The following is a 27,974-nucleotide window of genomic DNA, read 5'->3' on the forward strand; positions in this document are numbered from 1 at the left end:
AAAACCATGGAGGAACAAACTTGAGAAAATGACCAAAAGATTTTTTCTGGACATGTTAGATTTGGATGTCTGAGGTCATCCAAGTGTGGAGAACAGTTTCCAGCTGTGGATACCACTCTGAGGTAGAATAGTTTTCCAGGTTCTAAGAATTTGGAGATCATCAGCCTATAGCTGATTTGAAAGCCACTGGTGGTGCAGTGGTTATGCATTTGGCTGCTACCAAAAGGTCTGCAGTTTGAATCTACCAGTTGCTCCTTGGAAACCCTGTGGGGAAGCTCTACTCTGTCCTGTACGGTCCCTATGAGTCAGAATCCACTCGATAGCGACTTCTTTTTGTTTCATTTTGTTTTAATACTAAGGTCAGAAAAGTTGTGTGTCAGGGTTGTATTTTTTCACAATACTTATTCAAGCAGTTCGAATCTACCAGCCACTCCTTGGAAACCCTATGGGTCAATTCTACTCTGTCCTTTAGGGTCGCTATGAGATAGAATTGACCCAACAGCAATGGACTTAGAACTTGGACTTAGAGGAGCCCTTTCTTTGTCAAAGCTGAAAGTTTTACTTCATACTTTTTAAAAACTGCCATGTCTCATGCTACGTGGCTACACTTACAGGAGCATTTTTGGTGCTAACTTGACTTGTTCTTGGTGAAGGGCTCTGTATTCATTTTCTAGGGCTGCCATAGTAAATCACCAAAAACTCAGTGTCTTTAAAAAAACATATAATCCATACAGTCCAAGAAGCTGGATCATATGAAGAAGAAGGGGCACCAGGATTGGAGGAAGACTCATTAACAGCCTAGACATGCAGATGACACAACCTTGCTTACTGAAAGTGAAGAGGACTTGAAGCACTTACTGATGAGGATCAAAGACTTCAGCCTTCAGTATGGATTACACTTCAACATAAAGAAAACAAAAATCCTCGCAACTGGAACAATAAAAAAATCACAATAAACAGAGAAAATACTGAAGTCGTCAAGGACTTCATTTTACTTGGATCCACAGTCAACACCCATGGAAGCAGACTTCGAGAAATCAAATGACATATTTTATTGGGCAAATCTGCTACAAAAGACCTCTTTAAAGTGTTAAAAATCAAAGATGTCACTTTGAGGACTAAGGTGTGCCTAAACCAAGCCATGATATTTTCAGTCGCCTCATATGCATGCTAAAGCTGGACAATGAATAAGGAAGACAAAAGAACTGAAACTTGAATTATGTTGTTGGTGAAGAATAATGAATATGCCAAGGACTGCTAGAAGAATGAACACACCTGTCTTGGAAGAAGTACAGCCAGAATGCTCCTTAGAAAACTGGGTGGCAAGACTTGGTCTCACGTACTCTGGACATATTATCAGGAGGAATCAGTCCCTGGAAAAAGACATCGTGCTTGGTAAAGTAGAGAGTCAGTGAAAAAGACAAAGATCCTCAATGAGACAGATTGAGACGGCGGCTGCAACAGTGGGCTCAGACATAGCAATGAGAAAGGCCCAGGGCTGGGCACTGTTCCGTTCTGTTGTACACAGGGTCACTATGAGTTGGAACTGACCCAACAGCACCTAACAACAACATCATAAACTCACTAGATCTCCTGGGGATAGAATGTCATATTCACTGTGGAGTAGATAGTTTGTCTGTTTGTTTACCATATTTACTAATACTATGATTTACATTTGATAACTTCCACAATCAGTTGGATCGCTTTTCTTTGGAGTGGACACAAACGTGCATCTCCTGCAGTCTGTTGGCCAGGTAGCTAGCTTCCAAATTTCTTTGCATGGTGGAGTGGGCATGAACAGTGCTGCATCTGTTTGTTGAAACAACTCAGTGGATGTTCTGTCAGTTCCTGGAGCCTTGTTTTTCGCCAGTGCCTTCAGTGTAGCTTGGACTTCTTGCTTCACTACTACCAGTTCTTCATCATGTGCCACCTCATGAAACGACTGAAAGCTGACCATTTCTTTTGGTACTGTGACTCTGTGTATTCTTTGCATCTTTTGTGTGCGTGTGCTTTAAGTGAAACTTTACAAATCAAGTCAGTCTCTCATACAAAAATTTGTATACAGCTTGCTATGTACTCCTAGTTCCTCTCCCACCAATGAGACAGCACACTCCTTCTCTCAACCCTGTATTCCCCGTGTCCATTCAGCCACTTTCTGTCCCCCTCTGCCTTCTCGTCTCCCCTCCAAACGGGAGCTGCCCACATAGTCTCATGTGTCCACTTGAGACAAGAAGGTCACTCCTCACCACTATCATTTTCTATCCTATAATCCAGTCCAATCCCTGTCTGAAGAGTTGGCTTTGGGAATGGTTCCAGTCTTGGGCCAACAGAAGGTCTGGGGACTATGACCTCCAGGGTTCCTCTAGTCTCAGTCAGATCATTAAGTCTGATTTTTTTTTATGAGACTTTGAGGTCTGCATCTCACTGTTCTCGTGCTCCATCAGGGATGCTCTGTTTCGTTCCCTGTCGGGGCAGTCTTCGGTTGTAGACGGGCACCATCTAGTTCTTCTGGTCTCAGGCTGATGTAGTCTTGGATTTACGTGGCCATTTCTGTCTTCTGGACTCATAATTACCTTGTATCTTTGGTGTTCTTCATTCTCCTTTGCTCCAGGTGGGTTGAGACCAATGGATGCATCTTAGATGGCCGCTTGATAGTGTTTTTAAGACTGCAGACGCCACTCACCAAAGTGGGATGCAGAATGTTTTCTTAATAGATTTTATTATGCCAATTGACCTAGATGTCCCCTGAAAACATGGTCCCCCAACTGCTGCCCCTGCTACTCTGGCCTTTGGAGCATTTGGTTTATTCAGGAAACTGCTTTTGATTTAGTCCATTTATGCTGACCTCTCCTTTATTGTATGTTGTCTTTCCCTTCACCTAAAATAGTTCTTGTCTACTATCTAGATTTGCAAATATCCTTCTCCCTCCCTTTCTCCCCACCCTCATAACTATCAAAGAATATTTTCTTCTCTGTTTAGACTATTTCTTGAGTTCTTATAATAGTGGTCTCATACAATATTTGTCCTTTTGCAACTGACTAATTTCACTCAGCATAATGCCCTCCAGATTCCTCCAAGCTATGAAATATTTCACGGATTCATCATTGTTCTTGATCTGTGTGAAGTATTCCATCGTGTGAATGCACCACAATTTATTTATCCATTCATCTGTTGATGGGCACCTTGGTTACTTCCATCTTTCTGCTATTGTAAACAGTGCTGCAATGAACATGGTTGTGCATGCATCTGTTCATATACAGGCTCTTATTTCTCTAAGATAGATTCCAAGGAGTGGGATTGCCATATCCTATTGTAGTTGTATTTCTAGCTTTTTAAGGAAGTGCCAGATTGATCTCCAAAGTGGCTGCACCATTTTAAATTCCCACCAGCAGTGAATAAGTGTTCCAGGCTCTCTACAACCTCTCCAACATTTATTATTTTGTGATTTGGCATTAATGGCAGCCTTGCTAGAGTGAGATGGTGTCTCGTTGTAGTTTTGATTTACATTTCTCTAATGGCTAATGATTGTGAGCATTTCCTCATGTATCTGTTACCTGCCTGAATGTCTTCTTCCTTGAAGTGCCTGTTCCTATCCTTTGCCCATCTTTAAAATGGATTATTTGTCTTTTTGTTATTGAGTTTTTGCAATATCATGTAGATTTTAGAGATCAGAGGCTGATCGGAAATGTTATAGCTAAAAACTGTTTCCCAGTCTGTAGGTAATCAGTTTACTCTTCTGGTGAAGGCTTGGGATGAGCGTAAGTGTTTGATTTTTAGGAGTTCTCTTTTCTCTTTGGGTGCTTGCACATTGTTAGCAATGTTTTTTGTACTGTTTATGCTACATATTTTTTTTTTTTATTAGGGCTCCTAGTGTTGTCCCTGTTTTTTCTTCCATGATTTTTATCATTTTAGATTTCATATTTAGGTCTTTGATCCATTTTCAGTTAGTTTTTGTGCATGGTGTGAGGTATGGATCTTGTTTCATTTTTTTGTGGAGGGATATCCAGTTATGCCAGCACCATTTGTTAAAGAGGCTGTCTTTCCCCCATTTAACTGACTTTGAGCCTTTATCAAATATCAGCTAATAAGTGAATGGATTTATGTCTGGTTTCTCAGTTCTGTTCCATTGGTCTATGTGTCTGCTGCTGTACCGGTACCAGGCTGTTTTCACTACTATGGTGGTATAATAAGTTCTAAAATCAGGTAACGTGATGCCTCCCACTTTGTTCTTCTTTTTCAGTAATGCTTTATTTATCTGGGGCCTCTTTCCCTTCTATATGAAGTTGGGGATTTGTTTCTCCATCACATTAAAAAATGTCCTTGGAATTGGGATTGGAATTGCAGCATTATCTATAGATCGCTTTCAGTAGAAGAGACATTTTTACAATGTTCAGAGTTCCTATCTATGATCAAGGTATGTTTGTCCACTTACGTAAGTCTCTTTTGGTTTCTTGTAGTAGTGTCTTGTAGTTTTCTTTGTATAGGTCTTTTATGTCTCTGGTTACAATTATTCCTAGTATTTTATCTTCTTGGGGGCTACTGTAAATGGTATTGATTTGGTGATTTCCTCTTCAATGTTCTTTTTGTTGGTGTAGAGGAATCCAACTGATTTTTGTAGGTTTATCTTGTATCCTGATATTCTGCTGAACTATTAGTTTTAGTAGTTTTCTTGAGGATTCTTTAGGGTTTTCTCTGTATAAGATCGTGTTATCTGCAAATAGAGATACTTTTATTTCTTCTTTACCAATCTGGATGCCCTTTATTTCTTTATCTGGCCTAATTGCTCTGGCTAGGACCTCCAGCATACTGTTGAATAAGAGTGGTGATAAAGGGCATCCTTGTCTGGTTCCCGATCTCAAGGGAATGCTTTCAGGCTCTCTCCATTAAGGGTGATGTTGGCTGTTGGCTTTATATAAATGCCCTTTATTGTGTTGAGGAATTTTCCTTCTATTCCTATTTTGCTGAGAGTTTTTCTCATGAACGGGTGTTGGACTTTGTCAAATGCCTTTTCTGCATCAGTTGATAAGATCCTGTGGTTCTTGTCCTTTGTTTTACCTATATGGTGGATTACTTCGATTGTTCTTCTAATGTTGAACCATCTCTGCATACCTAGTATGAATCCCACGTGGTCATGGTGAATTATTTTTTTTGACATGTTATTGAATTCTATTGGGTAGAATTTTGTTGAGGATTTTTGCATCTAATTTCGTAAGGAATATAGGTCTGTAATTTGTTTTTTGTTTTTTTTTGTAGTGTCTTTACCTGGTTTTGGTATCAGGGATATGCTGGCTTCGTAGAATGAGTTTGGGAGTATTCCATCTTTTTCAATGCTCTAAAATACCTTTTCTAGTAGTAGTGTTAACTCTTTCCTGAAAGTTTGGTAGAACTCACCAGGGAAGCTGTCAGGGCCAGGGCTTTTGTCGTTGTTCTTGGGAGATTTTTAATTTTTTTAATTACCTTTTTCAACTCTTCTTCTGTTATGGGTTTATTTAACTGTTCTACCTCTGTTTCTGTTAGTTTAGGTAGGCAATGTGTTTCTAGAAATTCATCCATTTCTTCTAGGTTTTCAAAGTTGTTAGAGTATGATTTTTCATACTAATCTGATATGATTCTTTTAATTTCAGTTGGGTCTGTTGTGATGTTGGGTAATTTGCTTCTTCTCCTGTTTTTCTTTTGTCAGTTTGGCCAATGTTTTAGCAATTTTGTTAATTTTTTCAAAGAACCAGCTTTTGGTCTTGTTAACTCTTTCAATTTTTTTTCTGTTCTCTATTTCTTTTAATTCTGCTCTACTTTTTATTATTTAATTTCTTCTGATGCCTGAGGGTTTCTTTTGTTGCTCTCTTTCTATTTGTTCAAGTTGTAGGGATAATTCTTTGATTTTGGCCCTTTCTTCTTTTTGGATGTGTGCATGTATTGCTATAAATTGACCTCTGAGCACTGCTTTACCTGTGTCTCAAAGGTTCTGGTAGGAAGTGTTTTCATTCTCATTGGATACTGTAAATTTCTTTATTCCATCCTTAATGTCTTCTATAACCCAGTCGTTTTTGAGCAAGGTATTGCTCAGTTTCTGAGTGTTTGATTTCTTTTCCCTGATTTTTTTGTTTGTTTGTTTTTGATATCTACTTTTATAGCTTCATGGTCAGAGAAGATGCTTTGCAATATTTTGATGTATTGGATTCTGTTAAGGTGTGCTTCATGGCCTAATATGTGGTCTCTCCCAGAGAATGTTCCATATGCATTGGAAAAGAAAGTATACTTGGCTGCTGTTGGGTGGAGTGTTCTGTATATGTATGTGAAGTCAAGTTGGTTGATTGTGGCATTTAGATCTTCCATGTCTTTACTGAGCTTCTTTCTGAATGTTCTGTTTTTCACCAAAGTGGTATGTTGAAGTCACCTAATACTGTCGTGGAGCTGTCTATCTCACTTTACAATGCTGTTAAGAGTTTGTTTTATGTATCTTGAAGCCCTGTCATTGGGTGTGTGAATATTTAATATGGTGATATCCTCCTGGTATATTCTCTGTTTAATCATTATATAGTGTCCTTCCTTATCCTTTTTGGTGAATTTAACTTTAAAGTCTATTTTGTCAGAAATTAATATTGCCACTCTTGCTCTTTTTTGATTCTTTTTTGCTTGATATATATTTTTTCCATCCTTTGAGTTTTAGTTTGTTTGTGTCTTTAAGGAGTGTCTCTTGTAGGCAGTATATAGATGGATCGTGTTTTTTAATCCATTCTTTCACTCTCTGTCTCTGTTTGTGCATTTAGTCCACTTACAGTCAGTGTAATTCTGGTAGTTATGAGTTTTGTGCTGTCATTTTGATATCTTTTTTTGTATGTTGTCGAGTTTCTTTTTTCTGCTTAATTTTTTGTACTGAGTAGTTGTTCTTTGAATATGGTCTTTTCCTCTTATTCATTGTTGATTTTTTTTTTCTGAGTTGTTACCTTTTTCTTGTATTTTATTTTGATGTGTAGGATTGTTAGTCTCCTTTTTGGTTCCCTTAATATTTGCCATTATTTTTCTAAGTTTAAATCTAACTTTTATTTCTCTCTACCCCTTGACTATCTCTCTATATGAAAGATCTATGACTACATTTTTCAGTCCCTCTTTATTATTTTAGTATTGTCGTCCTTTACGTAATAACATCACTGTTTCCCTGTTCTGAGCATTTTTTATCTTGATTTATTTTTGTGATTTCCCTACCTGGGTTGATATCTGGTTGCTCTGTCCTGCATTCTAGTCTTGGGTTGATATCTGATATTGTTGATTTTCTAACCAGAAAACCCTCTTTAGTATTTCTTCTAGGTCTTTTTTTTTTTTTTTTTACAAATTCCCTAATCCTCTGTTTATCTGCAAATGTCCTAATTTCACCTTCATATTTGAGAGACAGTTTTGCTGTGTATATGATTCTTGGCTGGCAATTCTTTTCCTTCATCACTTTATATAACTCATCACATTGCCTTCTTCCCTGCATGATTTCTCTCGAGTAGTCTGAGATTATTCTTATTGAGTCTCTTTTGTAGGCGACTTTTCGTTTATTCCTAGCTGCTCTTAAAATTCTCTCTTTGTCTTTGGTTTTGGCAAGTTTGTTTATAATATGTCTGGGTGACTTTCTTTTGAGATCTACCTTATGTGGGGTTCAATGAGCATTTTGAATAGATATCTGCTGCTCATCTTTCACGGTATCAAGGAAATTTTCTGCCAACAAATCTTCAACAATTCTCTCTGTTTTTTCTGTTAACCCTCCCTAATCTGATACTTCAATCACTCTTAGGTTATTTCTCTTGATAGAGTCCCGCATGATTCTTAGGATTTCTTCATGTTTTTAAAAATAATTTTATCTGATTTTTCTTCAAATATATTGGTGCCACGTTATTTATCTTCAATCTCACCAATTCTGCTTTCCATTTCCTCAATACTGTTCCTCTGTCCACTGAGTTGTCTAATTCTGTAATTTTATTGTCAATCTTCTGAATTCCTGATTGCTTTCTTTCTATGGATTGTTGCAGCCTATTAAATTTTTCTTTATGTTCTTGAGTAGCCTTTTTAATTTCTTCATCTAATTTATCTGTGTGTTCTTTGGCTTGTTCTGCATTTTGCCTGATCTCCCTGATCTCTTGAAAGTTCTGTATATTAACCTTTTGTATTCTACATCTGGTAATTCCAGGAAGACACCTTCATGTGGAAGATTCCTTGATTCTTTGTTTTGAGAGATTGTTGAAGTGATCATGGTCTGCTTCTTTATGTGATTTGATATTGACTGCTGTCTCTGAGCCATCCATAAGTTATTTTATTTTATAATTTTACTTTTGCCTACTGTATCCTAGCTTTTTGCTTTGTTTTGTTTTGATATGCCCAAATAGGCTGCTTGAGTAGGTGAGCTTGATCATTTGCAACTTTCAAGATTTAACGTCCTGTCACCAGATGGCTAGAGCAACCAGGTATATGAGCCTAGGAGTCCATTCACTTTTCTTGTATAGATTCAGCTCAGGTGTCTAGATAGTTGGTCATCAATTGTAGGTCATCAAGTCCTACAGTCTTAGATTGGGAGGGGTGATTGTTGGAGACACAGGTATCTGGTTGAAGCAGGGGGTCACACTCTGAACAAAGGCAGGGGGCTGACAACCATCTCCGAAGTATCTGTGAGAAAAGTGCACCCCTGTTTTCTATAGTGCACAGGTAGCTGGGTTCTGCATTTATACCACAGGCACCCTATGCTTTTGGTTGTAAGGACTGGGAGGCACCTGTTATCCTTGGACCCCTGTCTTGGGTGTCTAGATGATGTGGGTGGAGCCACCACTCCTCAGGCCACCAATGTAGGTAGGTGAGGACCCTGTTTAATAGGCAGAGCAGTGTCAAACATCAAAAACACACCTCTCCACTGCAAGGTAAAACAGTTGAAGTTGGATACCCAGCACATACACCATTGCAGTAACAAGGGCCTAATCTCCTGAGATGGGCCTACACAGGTCCATGCAGGGGTGAAAGGTATTTAAAGTCCGTGGACCATTTGTGCCTGGAAAGGAGCTTCTTCTGTCCTGAGCTCCCCAGCTTAGTGGAGCTGGCAGATTATCTTTTCCACCAGTTGTTAATTTATTCCTTCTTCAAGGCCAGGAGAATGGCTCAGGCTGCACAGCAACACCTATCTCAGGTGCAGGGAAATCTACAGCTACTGAAGCTGTCTTGGGGGCTGAGCGCACAGTAAAACGAATGCAAGTACTTAGCTTTTGCCAACAGCACTGTTCTTCTCTGGTTCCGGAGTTGTGAGTAGACTGTGTGACTTGCTGTCTCCCCCTGAGGAAACTGCATCCTGAATGCTACTGCCAGCCCTGCCACTGTCCCTCCAGGGGACTGTGTCCAAGGGGTGCAATTTCTCACCAAGTCAGGTCCGGCAACTGCTTCCCACTTCTGAACCGTGTCTCCCTCCCCCTGCCACTCAGTCTGATTTCCTAACTTGCCTTTGATGTTCAGGGCCCTTATCTTGTCATGTATAAAATTGTTCCACTTGTTTTTTCAGGTCTTTATTTTTTTTTTTTTTTGGTTTTTGTTGTAAGAGGAATCACTGGAAGTGTCTGACTACTCTGCAATCTTGACTCTGCCTCTCTCTATCTTCTTTTGATGCTTTCTGTGTCATTTAATATTTTCCCTGTAGAATCCTTCAATATTGCAACACAAGGCTTGAATTTTTTTCTTCAGTTCTTTCAGTTTCAGAAATGCCGAGCATGTGCTTCCCTTTTGGTTTTCTAAACTCCAGGTTTTTACACATTTCATGATAATATTTTACTTTGTCTTCTTGAGGTGCCCTTTGAAATCTTCTATTCATCTCTTTTACTTCATTATTTTCTTTTTGCTTTAGCTACTCTACATTCAAGAGCAAATTCGGAGTTTTTTCTGACATCCATTTTGGTCTTCTTTTTTTCTTTCCTGGCTTTTTAATGACCTCTTGCTTTCTGTTTTTTCCAACAGATATACATATATATTTTATTTTATATCTTTATTGTCATACTTTAGATGAAGGTTTACAGAACAAACTAGGTTCCCATTAAACAATTAGTACACATATTGTTTTGTGACACTAATTACCAACCCCACAATATGTCAACACTCTGCCCTTCTAGACCCTGGGTTCCCTATTACCAGCTTTTCTGTCCCCTCCTGCCTTCTAGCCCTTGCCCCTGGGCTTTTGTGCCCCTTTAGTTTTGCTTTATGGGTCTGTCTAATCTTTGTCTGAAGGGTGAACTTCAGGAGTGACTTCATTACTGAGCTAAAAGTGTGTCCGGGGGACATATTCAGCATCTCTCCAGTCTCTGTCAGGTGAGTAATCTGGTCTTTTTTTGAGAGTTAGAATTTTGTTCCACATTTTTCTCCAGCTCTCAGACCTTCTATTGTGATCCCTGTCAGAGCAATGACCTCTTACTTTCTTCAAGTATGATGTCCTTGATGTCATTCCACAACTCATCTGGCCTTCAAGCATTAGCCTTCGATTCATCAAATCTATTCTTGAGATAGTCTCTAAATTCAGGTGAGATATAATCAAGGTTGTACTTTGGCTCTCGTAGACTTGCATATGAGAAATTGATGGTCTGTTCCACAGTCAGCCCCTGGTCTTGTTCTGACTGATGATATTGAGCTTTTCCATTGTCTCTTTCCACAGATGTAGACATTTGATTCCTGTATATTCCATCTGGTGAAGCCCATGCGTATACTCACCATTTAAGCTGTTGAAAAAAGGTATTCGCAATGAAGAAGTCATTGGTCTTGCAAAATTCTATCATGCTGTCTCCAAGGCCAGATTTTCCAACTACTGTTCCTTCTTGTTTCCAACTTTCACATTGCAATCATCAGTAATTATCAATGCATCTTGATTGCATGTCTGATCAATTTCAGACTGCAGAAGTTGGTAAAAATCTTCAGTTTCTTCATCTTTGGCATTAGCAGTTGGTGCATAAATTTGAATAATAGTCATATTAACTGCTTGTCATGGATTGAAATGTGTCCCTAAAAAATATCTGTCAACTTGGCTAGGCCATGATTCCCAGTATTGTATGACTGTCTACCATTTAGTCATCTAATGTGATTTCCCTATGTGGTGTAAATCCTATCACAATGATGTGATGAGATGGATTAGTCGCAGTTATATTGATGAGATCTATAAGATTAGATAGTGTCTTAAGGTAATACCTTTTGAGATATAAAAGAGACAAGAGAGCAGAGAGATATGGTGACCTCATAACACCAAGAAAGCATCCCCAGTAGCAGAGGATGTCCTTTGGACCCAGGGTCCCTGCACCTGAGAAGCCCCTTGACCAGGGGAAGATTGATGATGGAGACCTTCCCACAGAGCTGACAGAGAAAGTTTCCCCTGGAGCTGACACCCTGAATTTTGAATTCTAGCCTACTAGACTGTGAGAAAATTAATTTCTCTTTGTTAAAGCCACCCACTTGTGGCATTTCTGTTACAGCACCACTATATGACTAAGACACCGGTCTTCCTTGTAGGCATATGGATATTATCCTATCACTGACAGCATTGTACTTCAGGATAGATCTTGAAATGTTGTTTTTGATGATAAACTTAATGCCATTTCTCTTCGATTTGGCATAGTAGTCCATGTGATTGTCTCATTCAAAATGGCGAATATCAGTCCATTTCAGCTCACTAATGCCTAAGATATTGATGTTTATGTGTTCCATTTCATTTTTTAATGATTTCTAATTTTCTTAGATTCATACTTCATACATTCTATGTTTCTATTATTAATGGATGTTTGCAGCTGTTTCTTCTCATTTTGAGTCATGCCACATCAGCAAATGAAGGTCTCGAAAGCTTGATTCCATGCATGTCATTGAGGAGTGTGTGCAGTTTTGTTCTTATGTAACTTGTATCTTTTAAAATAAATCTTGTAAAGCTTTTGTTTAATTATATGGTTTTGAAAATTCATCTAAAACCATTGCTAAGCTTTCTGTTACACTTCATCAATTGTATTTAATTTCTATTAGGTTTTCTGTTTACACTATTGTATAACCTTCAATAATAATTTTTTATATCAATTCACAACCATTATAATTTCTTTCTCTTTCTTTTTTGGGGGGGTGTAAATCTGAAATCTGAATATGAATAGAAGTGTTAAGAGCAGATATTATTTTCTCATTTCTTCTGTTAAATAAAGTTTTTTTTATTAACTTTTATTGAGCTTCAAGTGAACGTTTACAAATCAAGTCAGTCTGTCACGTATAAGTTTATACACATCTTACTCCTTACTCCCACTTGCTCTCCCCCTAATGAGTCAGCCCTTCCAGTCTCTCCTTTCATGACAATTTTGCCAGCTTCCAACTCTCTCTATCCTCCCATCCCCCCTCCAGACAGGAGATGCCAACACAGTCTCAAGTGTCTACCTGATATAATTAGCTCACTCTTCCTCAGCATCTCTCTCCTACCCACTGTCCAGTCCCTTTCATGTCCGATGAGTTGTCTTCGGGAATGGTTACTGTCCTGTGTCAACAAAAGGTTTGGGGACCATGACAGCCGGAATTCCTCTAGTCACAGTCAGACCATTAAGTATGGTCTGTTTATGAGAATTTGGGGTCTGCATCCCACTGATGTCCTGCTCCCTCAGGGGTTCTCTATTGTCCTCCCTGTCAGTGCAGTTATTGATTGTGGCCAGGCACCAACTAGTTCTTCTGGTCTCAGGATAATGTAGGTCTCTGGTTCATGTGGCCCTTTCTGTCTCTTGGGCTCTTAGTTGTCATGTGACCTTGGTGTTCTTCATTCTCCTTTGCTCCAGGTGGGCTGAGACCAATTCATGCATCTTAGATGGCCACTTGTTAGCATCTAAGACACCAGACGCCACATTTCAAAGTGGGATGCAGAATGTTTTCATAACAGAATTATTTTGCCAATTGACTTAGAAGTCCCCTTAGAGCATGGTTCCCAAACCCTGGACCTTGCTCCGCTGACCTTTGAAGCATTCATTTTATCCCGGAAACTTCTTTGCTTTTGGTCCAGTCCAATTGGGCTGCCCTTCCATGTATTGAGTGTTGTACTTCCCTTCACCTAAAGCAGTTCTTATCTACTAATTAATCAGTAAGAAACCCTCTCCATCCCTCCCTCCCTCCCCCAGTCGTAACCACAAAAGTATGTGTTCTTCTCAGTTTTTACTATTTCTCAAGATCTTATAATAGTGGTCTTATACAATATTTGTTCTTTTGCCTCTGACTAATTTCGCTCAGCATAATGCCTTCCAGGTTCCTCCATGTTATGAAATGTTTCACAGATTCGTCACTGTTCTTTATCAATGCGTAGTATTCCATCGTGTGAATATAGCACAGTTTATTTACCCATTCATCCGTTGATGGACACCTTGGTTGCTTCCAGCTTTTTGCTATGGTAAACAGAGCTGCAATAAACATGGGTGTGCATATATCTGTTTGTGTGAAGGCTCTTGTTTCTCTAGGGTATATTCCGAGGAGTGGGATTACTGGGTTGTATGGTAGTTCTGTTTCTAACTGTTTAAGATAACGCCAGATAGATTTCCAAAGTGGTTGTACCATTTGACATTCCCACCAGCAGTGTATAAGAGTTCCAGTCTCTCCGCAGCCTCTCCAACATTTATTATTTTGTGTTTTTTGGATTAATGCCAGCCTTGTTGGAGTGAGATGGAATCTCATCGTAGTTTTAATTTGCATTTCTCTAATGGCTAATGATCGAGAACATATTCTCATGTGTCTGTTAGCTGCCTGAATATCTTCTTTAGTGAAGTGTGTGTTCATTTCCTTTGCCCACTTCTTGATTGGGTTGTTTGTCTTTTTGTGGTTGAGTTTTCACAGAATCATATAGATTTTAGAGATCAGGCGCTGGTCGGAGATGTCATAGCTGAAAATTCTTTCCCAGTCTGTAGGTGGTCTTTTTACTCTTTTGGTGAAGTGTTTAGATGAGCATAGGTGTTTGATTTTTAGGAGCTCCCAGTTATCGGGTTTCTCTTCGCCATTTTTGGTAATGTTTTGTATTCTGTTTATGCCTTGTATTAGGGCTCCTAGGGTTGTCCCTATGTTTTCTTCCATGATCTTTATCGTTTTAGTCTTTATGTTTAGGTCTTTGATTCACTTGGAGTTAGTTTTCTGCTTGGTGTGAGGTATGGGTCCTGTTTCATTTTTTTGCAAATGGATATCCAATTATGCCAGCACAATTTGTTAAAAAGACTATCTTTTCCCCAATTAACTGATACTGGGCCTTTGTCAAATATCAGGTGCTCATATGTTGTTGGATTTATATCTGGGTTCTCAATTCTGTTCCACTGGTCTATGTGCCTGTTGTTGTACCAATACCAGGCTGTTTTGACTACTGTGGCTGTATAATAGGTTCTGAAATCAGGTACAGTGAGGCCTCACACTTTCTTCTTCTTTTTCAGTAATGCTTTGCTTATCCAAGGCTTCTTTCCCTTCCATATGAAGTTGGTGATTTCTCTATCACATTAAAAAATGACATTGGAATTTGGATAGGAAGTGCATTGTATGTATAGATGGCTTTTGGTAAAGTAGACATTTTTGCTATGTTAAGTCTTCCTATCCATGAGCAAGGCATGTTTTTTTACTTAAGTAGGTCCTTTTTAATTTCTTGTAGTAGAGCTTTGTAGTTTTCTTTGTATAGGTCTTTTACATCCTTGGTAAGATTTATTCCTAAGTATTTTATCTTCTTGGGGGCTACTGTGAATGGTATTGATTTGGTGATTTCCTCTTCGATGTTCTTTTTGTTGATGTAGAGGAATCCAAGTGATTTTTGTATGTTTATCTTATAACCTGAGACTCTGCCAAACTCTTCTATTAGTTTCAGTAGTTTTCTGGAAGATTCCTTAGGGTTTTCTGTGTAGAAGATCATGTCATCTGCAAATAGAGATAATTTTACTTCCTCCTTGCCAATCTGGATGTCCTTTATTTCTTTGTCTAGCCTAATTGCCCTGGCTAGGACTTCTAGCACGATGTTGAATAAGAGCGGTGATAAAGGGCATCCTTGTCCGGTTCCCGTTCTCAAGGGAAATGTTTTCAGGCTCTCTCCACTTAGAATGATGTTGGCTGTTGGCTTTGCATAGATGCCCTTTATTATGCTGAGGAATTTTCCTTCAATTCCTACTTTGGTGAGAGTTTTTATCATGAATGGGTGTTGGACTTTGTCAAATGCCTTTTTTGCATCAATTGATAAGATCATGTGGTTTTTGTCTTTTGTTTTATTTATGTGATGGATTACATTAATGGTTTTTCTGATATTAAACCAGCCTTGCATAAAAAAAAAAAAACCTGGTATAAATCCCACTTGATCGTGGTGAATTATTTTTTTGATATGTTGTTGAATTCTATTGGCTAGAATTTTGTTGAGGATTTTTGCATCTATGTTCATGAGGGATATAGGTCTGTAATTTTCTTTTTTTGTAATGTCTTTACCTGGTTTTGGTATCAGGGAGATGGTGGCTTCAGAGAATGAGTTGGGTAGTATTCCGTCATTTTCTATGCTTTGAAATACCTTTAGTAGTAGTGGTGTTAACTCTTCTCTGAAAGTTTGGTAGAACTCTGCAGGGAAGCCGTCTGGGCCAGGGCTTTTTGTTTTTGGGAGTTTTTTGATTACCGTTTCAATCTCTTTTTTTTTTTATTGAAGTTTTTTGATTACCGTTTCAATCTCTTTTTTTGTTATGGGTCTATTTAGTTGTTCTACTTCTGAATGTGTTAATTTAGGTAGGTAGTGTTTTTCCAGGAATTCATCCATTTCTTCGAGGTTTGCAAATTTCTTAGAGTACAGTTTTTCATAATAATCTGATATGATTCTTTTAATTTCAGTTGCTTCTGTTGTGATGTGATCCTTCTCGTTTCTTATTCGGGTTATTTGTTTCCTTTCCTGTATTTCTTTAGTCAGTCTAGCCAATGGTTTATCAATTTTGTTAATTTTTTCAAAGAACCAGCTTTTGGCTTTAATTCTTTGAATTGTTTTTCTGTTCTCTAATTCATTTAGTTCAGCTCTAATTTTTATTATTTGTTTTCTTCTGGTGCTTGATGGATTCTTTTGTTGCTCACTTTCTATTTGTTCAAGTTGTAGGGACAGTTCTCTGATTTTGGCTCTTTCTTCTTTTTGTATGTGAGCATTTCTTGATATAAATTGGCCTCTGAGCACTGCTTTTGCTGTGTCCCAGAGGTTTTGATAGAAGTATTTTCATTCTCGTTGCTTTCTATGAATTTCCTTATTCCCTCCTTGATGTCTTCTATCACCCAGTCTTTTTTCAGGAGGGTATTGTTCATTTTCCAAGTATTTGATTTCTTTTCCCAGTTTTTCTGTTATTGATTTCTAGTTTTATTGCCTTGTGGTCTGAGAAGATGCTTTGTAATATTTCGATGTTTTGGACTCTGCAAACGTTTGTTTTATGACCTAATATGTGGTCTATTCTAGAGAATGTTCCATGTGCGCCAGAAAAAAAAGTATACTTTGCAGCAGTTGGGTGGAGAGTTCTGTATAAGTCAATGAGGTCAAGTTGGTTGATTGTTGTAATTAGGTGTTCCGTGTCTCTATTGAGCTTCTTACTGGATGTCCTGTCCTTCTCCGAAAGTGGTGTGTTGAAGTCTCCTACTATAATTGTGGAGGTGTCTATCTCAGTTTCCAGTTCTGTTAAAATTTGATCTATGTATCTTGCAGCCCTGTCATTGGGTACATAAATATTTAATATGGTTATGTCTTCCTGGTCAATTGTCCCTTTTATCATTATGTAGTGTCCTTCTTTATCCTTTGTGGTGAATTTAAGTCTAAAGTCTATTTTGTCAGAAATTAATATTGCTACTCCTCTTCTTTTTTGCTTGTTGTTTGCTTGATATATTTTTTTCCATCCTTTGAGTTTTAGTTTGTTTGTGTCTCTAAGTCTAAGGTGTGTCTCTTGTAGGCAGCATATAGATGGATCGTGTTTCTTTATCCAGTCCGAGACTCTCTGTCTCTTTATTGGTGCATTTAGTCCATTTACATTCAGCGTAATTATAGATAAATAAGTGTTTAGTGTTGTCATTTTGATGCCTTTTTATGTGTGTTGTTGACAATTTCATTCTTCCACATACTTTTTTGTGCTGAGACGTTTTTCTTAGTAAATTGTGAGATCCTCATTTTCGTAGTGTTTGACTTTATGTTTGTTGAGTCGTTACTTTTTTCTTGGCTTTTATCTTGAGTTATGGAGTTGTTATACCTCTTTGTGGTTACCTTAATATTTACCCGTATTTTTCTAAGTAAAAACCTAACTTGTATTGTTCCATATCGCCTTGTATCACTCTCCATATGGCAGTTCTATGCCACCTGTATTTAGTCCCTCTTTTTGATTATTGTGATCTTTTACATTTTGACTTCAGTGATTCCCTGTTATGAGCATTTTTTTTTTAATTAATCTTAATTTGTTTTTGTGATTTCCCTATTTGAGTTGATATCAGGATGTTCTGTTTTGTGACCTCGTGTTGTGCTGGTATCTGATATTATTGGTTTTCTGACCAAACAATATCCTTTAGTATTTCTTGTAGCTTTGGTTTGGTTTTTGCAAATTCTCTAAACTTGTGTTTATCTGTAAATATCTTAATTTCGCCTTCATATTTCAGAGAGAGTTTGGCTGGATATATGATCCTTGGCTGGCAGTTTTTGTCCTTCAGTGCTCTGTATATGTCGTCCCATTCCCTTCTTGCCTGCATGGTTTCTGCTGAGTAGTCTGAACTTATTCTTATTGATTCTCCCTTGAAGGTGACCTTTCTTTTCTCCCTGGCTGCTTTTAAATTTTTCTGTTTATGTTTGGTTTTGGCGAGTTTGATGATAATATGTCTTGGTGTTTTCCTTTTTGGATCAGTCTTAAATGGGGTTCGATGAGCATCTTGGATAGATATCCTTTCGTCTTTCATGAAGTCAGGGAAGTTTTCTGTCAGCAGATCTTCAACTATTTTCTCTGTGTTTTCTGTCCTCCCTCCCTGTTCTGGGACTCCAATCACACACAAGTTATCCTTCTTTATAGAGTCCCACATGATTCTTAGGGTTTCTTCATTTTTTTTAATTCTTTTACCTGTTTTTTTTTTTCCAGCTATGTTGGTGTTAATTCCCTGGTCCTCCAGATGTCCCAGTCTGCATTCTAATTGCTCGAGTCTGCTCCTCTGACTTCCTATTGTGTTGTCTAATTCTGTAATTTTATTGTTAATCTTTTGGATTTCTACATGCTGTCTCTCTAAGGATTCTTGCAACTTGTGAATTTTTCCACTATGTTCTTGAATAAATGTCTTTCTTTACTCTCTGGTTCTTTTTAAGATTTTTTATTGTATTCATGTACTGAAGTTTCACTACATTATATCTTGATTCAGATTTATTTTTACTTTACCCTCTTGGGATATCTTTGCCTTCCCTAATCTAAGGATTTATATGTTTCATTGTTTTTAGTCACTAGTTCCCCAAATGTTTTTTCCTATATTTTTGAAGGGATAGAATTCCTCCACGTTTTGTGAATATATGTACATCATATTTACAATCACGTTTTTAAAATGGTTTTGCCCACGAGGTAGCTAATATTTTCCTAAATTAAAGAAGTGGGGAAAACAGCACAATACAGAAGTAAGGAATGCCACATCAGATCAGTTATTTGATGCCATGTCTTATGACTGCCAATGTAACATATTGTTTTTTATCCATGTCTCCCTGTTTATGTGCTAGTATCCTGTCCTGTGAACTCATTTCAAGGGCTGTGTGCCTGACCCGGAAGCAGCTTTAAGCATTTTCCCCAGGTCTAAATAGAAGAGGATGTTTTTTCTTCTGTAAAAAGAAATCCAAATAGATTTTTTTTTGTCCCTTTTATTTTTATTTTATCCATTGAAAGAAAAATAAATATTTATTTGTAGTCTATTTACAAAACTTTTAACCTGTCTTTATTTTTAATTTTCCCCCATAATTTTGTGATATGGGCACTAGCATTTATTACATTATACACAAAAAGAAAGGACAAGGAGAAAAAAATCTGATGATAGTTTCAGAGAAGAAACAAAAGTGGGAGAAACAAGCCTTAAATCTGGACCATGACCATACATGGGAAGTAAAACTTTTATTCACCACCTTCACTGGGTGACACCTAAAATATTTCAGGATTTGTGTCAGGATTAAATTGTAGTTTATACTTCACACAACCTCTTAAGGTTGATATCACCACTGACATTTTATAGATGATAAAATTGATATGAGGGATTTTAAGTAGTTTTCCCTAAATGTCCAGCTAAATTATGTATATATATAAAACCTTTTAAAATACATACCCTGTAAACCAAACCCATTACCATAGAGTTGATTCCAACTCACAGCTACCCTATATTATCTCTCAACTATTTGGAACTGGTGAATCTAAAGGGTGGTACACTTTTTAATGACATAGAACAGAAAGAGAGAGAGAAAGGAAAGAAGTAAAGGAAGGGAGGGAGGGAGGAAGAGAAAGAGAGAGGGAGGAAGGAAGGAAGGTAGGAAGAAAGAAACGAAAGTTATTAAAATAGAAATTCTCTGTATATAGTACAGGATCAAAAATATATATAAAAGAATTTTTATTCCCAGATGAAATTGTTTTAGTGTTAAAAATTTATTCATTTTAACAAATTCTTGTGTTTATATTTCATCATATGTCCTGGCTCTAACATATTCTCATTCAACAGTGAGTTATTCTAAAACAACCAAAATCTAATGAATGATAGAAGGAGAATGCGTATATTTACTTAAGAGTCTTAACTAAATATACGCATTCTTCTCTTTAAGTATAACTTCTCCGTAAAACAGCCTTTCAGGAAAAGAGATTGAAAAGAGGTCAGCATTGCTCTCCTTTGAGTGCTTACACCCGAAATTTACTAAGAAAATCACCCTCATAGAAAATTTCTTTCAATGACGTCACACATTTATTATGACGTTTCAGGGGAATGAGGTCATTTCTAAGTTCCAAAGGAACAAATTCATTGGAATTCAATGCATGTGGAATTAAAGAAAAATAACTTCTTAAAAAATGGGGGGGGCGGAGCCAAGATGGCGGACTAGGCAGACGTTACCTCGGATCCCTCTTACAACAAAGACACGGAAAAACAAGTGAATCGATCACATACATAACAATCTACGAACCCTGAACAACAAACACAGATTTAGAGACGGAGAAGGAACTAATACAGGGAAGCAGCGATAGTTTCCAGAGCCTGGAGCCAGCGTACCAGTCAGGTACGGCACAAGCACAGAGACCTGCTCCACCCCCCTGAACTAACCCCGGGAGGGGGACCAGCCGGATCCACGGGCGGCGTGGGACACAGCCGGTAGGAGAAGTCCCCGGGAGGCAGTGACCGATCTTGGAGCAGAAAGAGCAGCATCCGAGCCGGGGAACCGTCCCGCAGGGATTTGGACTGCTCGCAGGTACGCCATAAACACGGAGAGTTGCTCCACCCCCTGAACTAACCCCGGGAAGGGGACCAGCCGGGTCGCGCGGGCGGCATGGGACGCAGCCGGTAGGAGAAGTCCCCGGGAGGCAGCGACTGGTATTGGAGTGGGGAGAACAGCGTTCCAGCCGGGACACTTGGTCGCGGCACAAGCACGGGGAGCTACTCCACCCATCTGAACTAACCCCGGGAGGGGGCCCACCTGGTTCACGGGGGCGGCACGGCCACGCGGCTGGAGGGACGAGAAGTCCCCGGGAGGCAGCGACTGATTTTGGAGTTGAGAGTGCACCGTCCCAGTAGGGGAGCCTTGATGCTGGGCGTGGGGCTGGAAGCGGAGGATCTGACCGTGACTCCAGCGGGCCAGACCCCCTGGGGGCAATCTCCACACAGCCAGCACACATAGGCGACGCGCCCGCGGGAATCTCAGATATAACAGTCATTCCAAGCAAGACAAGCAACTCTGGCTATATTCTGAGGTGCTACTCTCCTATCTCTCTGTTCCCTCCCCCACCCTCCCCAGGCGGCTTCATTAACATCTGAATAGCCTGAGCCAGAGGGAGAACTCTGATAGGGACCTGACTGCAGTTTTTTTTTAGCGGATTTTCTGGAAAAACTAGTTTCCCAGTGATGGCTCGGAGACAACAATCCATATCAAACCACTTAAAGAAGCAGACCGTGACAGCTTCTCCAACCCCCCAAACAAAAGAATCAAAATCTTTCCCAAATGAAGATACAATTTTGGAATTATCAGATACAGAATATAAAAAACTAATTTACAGAATGCTTAATGATACCACAAATGAAATTAGGATATCTGCAGAAAAAGCCAAGGAACACACTGATAAAACTGTTGAAGAACTCAAAAAGATTATTCAAGAACATACTGGAAAAATTAATAAGTTGCAAGAATCCATAGAGAGACAACATGTAGAAATCCAAAAGATTAACAATAAAATAACAGAATTAGACAACACACTAGGAAGTCAGAGGAGCAGACTCGAGCAATTAGAATGCAGACTGGGACATCTGGAGGACCAGGGAATCAACACCAACATAGCTGAAAAAAAATCAGATAAAAGAATTAAAAAAAATGAAGAAACCCTAAGAATTATGTGGGACTCTATCAAGAAGGATAACCTGCGGATGATTGGAGTCCCAGAACAGGGAGGGGGGACAGAAAACACAGAGAAAATAGTTGAAGAACTTCTGACAGAAAACTTCCCTGACATCATGAAAGACGAAAGGATATCTATCCAAGATGCTCATCGAACCCCATTTAAGATTGATCCAAAAAGAAAAACACCAAGACATATTATCATCAAACTCACCAAAACCAAAGATAAACAGAAAATTTTAAAAGCAGCCAGGGAGAAAAGAAAGGTTTCCTTCAAGGGAGAATCAATAAGAATATGTTCAGACTACTCAGCAGAAACCATGCAGGCAAGAAGGGAATGGGACGACATATACAGAGCACTGAAGGAGAAAAACTGCCAGCCAAGGATCATATATCCAGCAAAACTCTCTCTGAAATATGAAGGCGAAATTAAGATATTTACAGACAAACACAAGTTTAGAGAATTTGCAAAAACCAAACCAAAGCTACAAGAAATACTAAAGGATATTGTTTGGTCACAGAACCAATAATATCAGATATCAGCACAACACAAGGTCACAAAACAGAACCTCCTGATATCAACTCAAATAGGGAAATCACAAAAACAAACAAATTAAGATTAATTAAAAAAAAAAAAAACACATAACAGGGAATCACGGAAGTCAATAGGTAAAAGATCACAATAATCAAAAAGAGGGACTAAATACAGGAGGCATTGAACTGCCATATGGAGAGTGATACAAGGCGATATAGAACAATACAAGTTAGGTTTTTACTTAGAAAAATAGGGGTATATAATGAGGTAACCACAAAAAGGCATAACAACTCTATAACTCAAGACAAAAACCAAGAAAAACGTAACGACTCAACTAACATAAAGTCAAACACTATGAAAATGAGGATCTCACAATTTACTAAGAAAAACGCCTCAGCACAAAAAAGTGTGTGGAAAAATGAAATTGTCAACAACACACATAAAAAGGCATCAAAATGACAGCACTAAAAACTTATTTATCTATAATTACCCTGAATGTAAATGGACTAAATGCACCAATAAAGAGACAGAGAGTCACAGACTGGATAAAGAAACACGATCCATCTATATGCTGCCTACAAGAGACACACCTTAGACTTAGAGACACAAACAAACTAAAACTCAAAGGATGGAAAAAAGTATATCAAGCAAACAATAAGCAAAAAAGAAGAGGAGTAGCAATATTAATTTCTGACAAAATAGACTTTAGACTTAAATCCACCACAAAGGATAAAGAAGGACACTATATAATGATAAAAGGGACAATTGATCAGGAAGACATAACCATATTAAATATTTACGCACCCAATGACAGGGCTGCAAGATACATAAATCAAATTTTAACAGAACTGAAAAGCGAGATAGATACCTCCACAATTATAGTAGGAGACTTCAACACACCCCTTTCGGAGAAGGACAGGACATCCAGTAAGAAGCTCAACAGAGACACGGAAGATCTAATTACAACAATCAACCAACTTGACCTCATTGACTTATACAGAACTCTCCACCCAACTGCTGCAAAATATACTTTTTTTTCCAGCGCACATGGAACATTCTCTAGAATAGACCACATATTAGGTCATAAAACAAACCTTTGCAGAGTCCAAAACATCGAAATATTACAAAGCATCTTCTCAGACCACAAGGCAATAAAACTAGAGATCAATAACAGAAAAACTAGGGAAAAGAAATCAAATATTTGGAAAATGAACAATACCCTCCTGAAAAAAGACTGGGTTATAGAAGACATCAAGGAGGGAATAAGGAAATTCATAGAAAGCAACGAGAATGAAAATACTTCCTATCAAAACCTCTGGGACACAGCAAAAGCAGTGCTCAGAGGCCAATTTATATCAATAAATGCACACATACAAAAAGAAGAGCCAAAATCAGAGAACTGTCCCTACAACTTGAACAAATAGAAAGTGAGCAACAAAAGAATCCATCAGGCACCAGAAGAAAACAAATAATAAAAATTAGAGCTGAACTAAATGAATTAGAGAACAGAAAAACAATCGAAAGAATTAACAAAGCCAAAAGCTGGTTCTTTGAAAAAATTAACAAAATTGATAAACCATTGGCTAGACTGACTAAAGAAATACAGGAAAGGAAACAAATAACCCGAATAAGAAATGAGAAGGACCACATCACAACAGAACCAAATGAAATTAAAAGAATCATTTCAGATTATTATGAAAAATTGTACTCTAACAAATTTGAAAACCTAGAAGAAATGGATGAATTCCTGGAAAAACACTACCTACCTAAACTAACACATTCAGAAGTAGAACAACTAAATAGACCCATAACAAAAAAAGAGATTGAAACGGTAATCAAAAAACTCCCAACAAAAAAGAGTTCTGGCCCGGACGGCTTCACTGCAGAGTTCTACCAAATTTTCAGAGAAGAGTTAACACCACTACTACTAAAGGTATTCCAAAGCATAGAAAATGACGGAATACTACCCAACTCATTCTATGAAGCCACCATCTCCCTGATACCAAAACCAGGTAAAGACATTACAAAAAAAGAAAATTATAGACCTATATCCCTCATGAACATTGATGCAAAAATCCTCAACAAAATTCTAGCCAATAGAATCCAACAACACATCAAAAAAATAATTCACCCTGATCAAGTGGGATTTATACCAGGTATGCAAGGCTGGTTTAATATCAGAAAAACCATTAATGTAATCCATCACATAAATAAAACAAAAGACAAAAACCACATGATCTTATCAATTGATGCAGAAAAGGCATTTGACAAAGTCCAACACCCATTCATGATAAAAACTCTTACCAAAATAGGAATTGAAGGAAAATTCCTCAACATAATAAAGGGCATCTATGCAAAGCCAACAGCCAATATCACTCTAAATGGAGAGAACCTGAAAGCATTTCCCTTGAGAACGGGAACCAGACAAGGATGCCCTTTATCACCGCTCTTATTCAACATCGTGTTGGAAGTCTTAGCCAGGGCAATCAGGCTAGACAAAGAAATAAAAGGTATCCGGATTGGCAAGGAAGAAGTAAAGTTATCACTATTTGCAGATGACATGATTATATACACAGAAAACCCTAAGGAATCCTCCAGAAAACTACTGAAACTAATAGAAGAGTTTGGCAGAGTCTCAGGTTATAAAATAAACATACAAAAATCACTTGGATTCCTCTACGTCAACAAAAAGAACACCGAAGAGGAATTAACCAAATCAATACCATTCACAGTAGCCCCCAAGAAGATAAGATACTTAGGAATAAATCTTACCAAGGATGTAAAAGACCTATACAAAGAAAACTACAAAGCTCTACTACAAGAAATTCAAAAGGACATACTTAAGTGGAAAAACATACCTTGCTCATGGATAGGAAGACTTAACATAGTAAAAATGTCTATTCTACCAAAAGCCATCTATACATTTAACGCACTTCCGATCCAAATTCCAATGTCATATTTTAAGGGGATAGAGAAACAAATCACCAATTTCATATGGAAGGGAAAGAAGCCCCGGATAAGCAAAGCACTACTGAAAAAGAAGAAGAAAGTGGGAGGCCTCACCTTACCTGACTTCAGAACCTATTATACAGCCACAGTAGTCAAAACAGCCTGGTATTGGTACAACAACAGACACATAGACCAATGGAACAGAATTGAGAACCCAGACATAGATCCATCCACGTATGAGCAGCTGATATTTGACAAAGGACCAGTGTCAATTAACTGGGGAAAAGACAGCCTTTTTAACAAATGGTGCTGGCATAACTGGATATCCATTTGCAAAAAAATGAAACAGGACCCATACCTCACACCATGCACAAAAACTAACTCCAAGTGGATCAAAGACCTAAACATAAAGACTAAAACGATAAAGATCATGGAAGAAAAAATTGGGACAACCCTAGGAGCCCTAATACAAGGCATAAACAGAATACAAAACATTACCAAAAATGATGAAGAGAAACCCGATAACTGGGAGCTCCTAAAAATCAAACACCTATGCTCATCTAAAGACTTCACCAAAAGAGTAAAAAGACCACCTACAGATTGGGAAAGAATTTTCAGCTATGACATCTCCGACCAGCGCCTGATCTCTAAAATCTACATGATTCTGTCAAAACTCAATCACAAAAAGACAAACAACCCAATCAAGAAGTGGGCAAAGGATATGAACACACATTTCTCTAAAGAAGATATTCAGGCAGCCAACAGATACATGAGAAAATGCTCTCGATCATTAGCCATTAGAGAAATGCAAATTAAAACTACGATGAGATTCCATCTCACACCAGCAAGGCTGGCATTAATCCAAAAAACACAAAATAATAAATGTTGGAGAGGCTGCGGAGAGATTGGAACTCTCATACACTGCTGGTGGGAATGTAAAATGGTACAACCACTTTGGAAATCTATCTGGCGTTATCTTAAACAGTTAGAAATAGAACTACCATACAAGCCAGAAATCCCACTCCTAGGAATATACCCTAGAGATACAAGAGCCTTCATACAAACAGATATATGCACACTCATGTTTATTGCAGCTCTGTTTACAATAGCAAAAAGTTGGAAGCAACCAAGGTGTCCATCAACGGATGAATGGGTAAATAAATTGTGGTATATTCACACAATGGAATACTACGCATCGATAAAGAACAGTGACGAATCTCTGAAACATTTCATAACATGGAGGAACCTGGAAGGCATTATGCTGAGTGAAATTAGTCAGAGGCAAAAGGACAAATATTGTATAAGACCACTATTATAAGATCTTGAGAAATAGTAAACCTGAGAAGAACACATACTTTTGTGGTTACGAGAGGGGGAGGGAGGGAGGGTGGGAGAGGGTTTTTTTATTGATTAATCAGTAGATAAGAACTGCTTTAGGTGAAGGGAAAGACAACACTCAATACATGGAAGGTCAGCTCAATTGGACTGGACCAAAAGCAAAGAAGTTTCCGGGATAAAATGAATGCTTCAAAGGTCAGCGGAGCAAGTGCGGGGGTCTGGGGAGCATGGTTTGCGGGGACTTCTAAGTCAATTGGCAAAATAATTCTATTATGAAATCATTCTGCATCCCACTTTGAAATGTGGCGTCTGGGGTCTTAAATGCTAACAAGCAGCCATCTAAGATGCAGCAATTGGTCTCAACCCACCTGGAGCAAAGGAAAATGAAGAACACCAAGCCCACATGACAACTAAGAGCCCAAGAGACAGAAAGGGCCACATGAACCAGAGACCTACATCATCCTGAGACCAGAAGAACTAGTTGGTGCCCGGCCACAATTGATGACTGCCCTGACAGGGAGCTCAGCAGAGGACCCCTGAGGGAGCAGGAGATCAGTGGGATGCAGACCCCAAATTCTCATAAAAAGACCAAACTTAATGGTCTGACTGAGACTGGAGGAATCCCGGCGGCCATGCTCCCCAGACCTTCAGTTGACACAGGACAGGAACCATCCCCGAAGACAACTCATCAGAAATGAAAGGGACTGGTCAGCGGGTGGGAGAGAGATGCTGATGAAGAGTGAGCTAATTATATCAGGTGGACACTTGAGATTGTGTTGGCAACTCTTGTCTGGAGGGGGGATGGGAGGATAGAGAGAGAGGGAAGCCGGCAAAATTGTCAAGAAAGGAGAGACTGAAAGGGCTGACTCAAGACGGGGAGAGTAAGTGGGAGTAGGGAGTGAGATGTATGTAAACTTATATGTGACAGACTGATTGGATTTGTAAACGTTCACTTGAAGCTTAATAAAAGTTATTATAAAAAAAAAAAAAAATGAACTACCATAAACAGTGCCACTTTACAATGGAGACTTTGTCTTCCACAGCAGTGCCCCCAAAGGGTGGTGGGTCTCTGGGGAAGAAGAAAGAAAGCATGGGGTCTGCAGAGGTGGAGGATGTGGTGATGGAGAGGCCTCCAGCGGTCCCTATGACCAAAGCTTTGGGGTCACAGGTGAGCATAAGGACCCTGAAAGCTCTACTAAATCTACTCTCTATTCTCAGAGGTCTCTATCCAAGAGGAAAATGCCCAGGAGTCAACAATACCCCAAGCAAAAAGCCCAAGTTCCAGGCCCAGGAAGATTCCAAAAACCATCAGAGAGCTCTTTTCCTTCATTTTCCACCAAGCAAACCTCTCACTCCTCCAGCTAGGGGGCTGCCCCAGGAAAGCGATGGGTCATGTGCGCATATTTCACCAAGGTGCACACAGTCAAGGGGGTGGCGGTCGCCTGGCAGACCAAAACCTCCTTTGCCCCGTGGGCAAGATGCCCCAGGTCTTTGAGGCCAAGCTCTCTGAGGAGAGCACGATCAGCTCTGCCCCTACACTGGCCAATACTCAGTCCCTGGTCAGTACCCTGGAGCCCTGGCAGGACGGGACCCAGACCTGTA

This window comes from Loxodonta africana, unplaced genomic scaffold (genome assembly GCF_030014295.1).
Source record: "Loxodonta africana isolate mLoxAfr1 unplaced genomic scaffold, mLoxAfr1.hap2 scaffold_165, whole genome shotgun sequence".
Classification (NCBI taxonomy): Eukaryota; Metazoa; Chordata; class Mammalia; order Proboscidea; family Elephantidae; genus Loxodonta; species Loxodonta africana.